At 34.9% G+C, this 3,789-nt stretch overlaps 1 pseudogene; it reads right to left on the bottom strand.

Annotated features, from left to right (window-relative positions):
• Nucleotides 1-3,074: 3,074 nt before the first annotated feature.
• On the bottom strand, nucleotides 3,075-3,400 carry LOC122685381 (annotated as a pseudogene).
• Between the last annotated feature and the right edge of the window lie 389 nt (nucleotides 3,401-3,789).

Genomic DNA, 3,789 nt, shown 5'->3' with positions numbered 1-3,789 from the left:
AATGTGAGAGTTGGACTATAAAGAAAGCTGAGTGCCGAGGAATTGATGCTTTTGAACTGTGATGTTGGAGAAGACTCTTTAGAGTCCCTCGGACTGCAAGGAGATCCAGCCAGTCCATCCGAAAGGATATCAGTCCTGGGTGTTCATTGGAAGGACTGATGTTGAAGCTGAAACTCCAATAATTTGGCCACCTGATGCAAAGAGCTGACTCATTTGAAAAGACCCTGATGCTGGGAAAGATAGAGGGCAGGAGGAGAAGGGGATGACAGAGGATGAGATGGTTGGATGGCATCACCGACTCAATGGACATGGGTTTGGGTGGACTCTGGGAGTTGGTAATGGACAGGGAGGCCTGGTGTGCCCCATGGTTCATGGGGTCACAAAGAGTTGGACAAGACAGAGTGACTGAACTGAACTGAACTGGACCTAACACTCACTAGAAAATAGCACACTTAGTGTAATTTAGTAAATATCTGCTCTGACTAAGTATTATGAACAAGATACATTAATTATCCATTTGATCAATTCTAGAGGTTGTCTAAGAGAAAAACTATATACATATGCTACATGTGGACAAATCCATAATAACATTTACATCTGAAATTTTCTCTGGGTTTTCTCAAATTTAAATGTAATTCCTGTTTGTTAAAAGAAAAAAAATCAGTGAATGTGTATAATGCAAAGTTAACATTTCCTTCCCAAATGAATACATCTTTCTCTTAATTCATACAAATATACAAAAGATTGAAGGCATAAATATTGGGTTATATAATAATTATTTGACTTGATTTTTTTCTTTCATATCTCATAGACATTCATATATATGAGCACATATGGATCTATTTTGGTTCTTTATGCTTATAAAATATGTTCTATAATTTTAATGAAGAATTTTTATTCCCTTTTTCTTGATCTCATAACTCCATTTCCAACTCTTTACCCATATTCTCCTCCCTGCAATTCAAATAATATGGTATTTTGTGTGTTTGTGCATGTGTGAATGACTAGTTTCATCTAAGGGATTTAATTATATAAGCAGATGAATGAATTTTTACATTTTATATTGTTTCCTTGTAAAGAGGTATAATATTAGTGTGTATATATGTTTCATTTGTCTAGCAACTGTCAAATATAGTATTCAAAATGAATTTATATGTCAATTTTACTTTATCAACCTTAAAGTGTACATATATTTACTGGATATATACATAGTATGCATATGTACATAGTATATGTACATATATGTGCATATACATGCTTTATAAAGTTGACATTATAAATATTACATTTGAAAATTGTTGGGGAAATTAAATATTTGAAACACTAATATGACATAATTTTACATATAAAATTATACACATTTTAAATATAATATATAAATAATAGAAAAAGTAATATAAATAATAGTGTCTTCTCTCAGATGACTAAGCTATATTAATGCATATCTGTATACACATTTACCTGAGCATCATTTTCTTTGGTATACTGATTTTCGTAAGAATCGCATGCTGTGGTAGAGTTTTAATATTTACTTCACAGCTCTTATTCCCCTGATGAAAGTGTTCTGAAGAATCAATCAATGCTAAAAGCAGGCATAATACACTTGCAGTGTATTCAAATTAACATCTCCTTCACCCTTTGACTTTTGGGCTAATTACACTCATGATCCTTCTCTCTATGGACACCCTGAACTCAGTGATTTTGAGTGAGTATGTTTGTTTCACTTTTCTTTTTTCAATTTTTCTGTTTAAATTTTTCTTTTCCCATTTTTCTGACAATGTTAAAAAGCATATCTATAAAATGTTAATATCACCTTACTTTTAAAGCATTTATTGTTAATGAGGGTACTTACTATATAAGAAGCTTAAAAATCCTGGGGTTTAATAAAATTCAAATGTACTTCTATATCTGGTATAGAAACTGACTCATTTTCAAGTGCAATGTTACATTCATTGGCACTGTTATTTTTAACTAAGAATGTGTTTATTCTTTTTTTTCCATTTGTCCTCTTCATCTAATAATTATATTCCCATTTTCCAAATTTAGGAAGTTGTTAAAAAGCTTCAATGATTAAGAAAAATTTCCACTGCAAAGGAAATATATTATCACTATAAAACCTTGTAACATTAATATCTGTAATAAAATAACAACACCAACAAACATTTGTATAACTTTCTGTATCATGCAAAGTACCAATGTACTATGTCAGCAGATCCAAATAATAACCTAGTAATATGTAAAATCAAGGACATTTGCAGATATTAAAATCAGGAGCCACAGACATTAAAGTCCCCCAAATAACTATTTGACCAAAGAAAAAATTTACAAAATAATATCCAATTCCCCAAGAATTCTTCCAGATGATTTCAAAATTCTCCAAACTCTTTGTCGATCATAGCTTTCTCTGAGGAAAACTTTTACTTTTCCCTAATGAATCTCTTAACTTTACTACCAATTATGAAATCACAATACCCATATATAGGACCAATCAATGTACACTTAAGATGTACACAATATACACACACACACATACAGCACTTACTGTGTGGCAGGCACAATTCAGCCAGAGAAGTTTATTAATGCAGTCTTAGGGGTTTCGTGGAAGCTCAGCTGGTAAAGAATCCACCTGCAATGCAGGAGACCCAGGTTCAATTACTGGCTAGGGAAGATTCCCTGGAGAAGGGAACGGTTACCCACTCCAGTACTCTGGCCTCTTTTTTTTAACTAAAGAACATTTAATTGTTTTTCACAAAGACTTTATCTCGAGGATGTAACTAAACTGCACCACTACCCCCCCTCCCCCACCTCAATCTGAAGAACGATTAGTACAGTGGATGTTATCAAGCAGGTATGAACAGTTTGAGGGACTGGAACCAACATTAACTGACAAAAACCAACTTTCATCTAAATCATCATAAAAATGTTTAAGTAAAAAAAAAGGGGGGGGGGAGGCAAAGAGGGTTTCAGATTGAACAAGATCATCACATTGTATCTAATACATTCAATTCTGGCTAGGGTATACCAAAATGGAAACAGGATAACTATAATACAAAACTTGCGCTAGAGCACACACTTTATTCCAAGTTCATTTCCGTCCCCTTAATGCTTCCAAATCTCCCAGCCTGTTGGGCCTGTTGACGAAAGAGCACGTAGATCTTCTCTTTAATCCAATCTTTGTCACAAGGCTGGTATATCTGGGTATCAGCTCAGTAAACAATAAAATCAAACAACTGATTGATATCATATGTGATAGAGAGGCTGTTGGGATTCATTCTCTTCAGATGTTCTGCATACATTTTATAAACACCTTCCATACACTCATTCACAGATTCATAGTCAGCGTCTAAGTTCTGTCTTCTGGCCTCTTGGTAGGCTGTACCAGCAAGATGGTGTGAGACATCGCACCAAAGTCTCCCCCTGCAGCCGATGCCGACTCTGCCGCCCCACACAAGCTTACCCGCAAGGCCACCAACAGCCAGTGCTCCAGTATTCTGGCCTTGAGAATTCCATGGACTGTATAGCCCAGGGGTCGCAAAAAGTCGGACAGGACTGAGTGACTTTCACTTTCAAGTGTCAATCTACTGAAGAAGGTGGAACCATAGGAAAATAATTTTATACATGTTATGATAATGTTGGAGTCTGACAGAGGAACATGGACTTTTTGAAGTGCAAGTGAATTCAAAAGGAAGCTCTTTCCAAGGGATAAAAGACAGGAAAAAAAATCTTTCTTTTAGTTTGGCAATCTATCATAGCCAACGTGACTATATACCTTGTCAGCTACTAATTAGT

The sequence above is a fragment of the Cervus elaphus genome, chromosome 28 (assembly GCF_910594005.1).
Source record: "Cervus elaphus chromosome 28, mCerEla1.1, whole genome shotgun sequence".
Lineage (NCBI taxonomy): Eukaryota > Metazoa > Chordata > Mammalia > Artiodactyla > Cervidae > Cervus > Cervus elaphus.
Note: the sequence above shows the minus strand (reverse complement) of the source record. Positions and strands in the feature narration are given on the sequence as shown.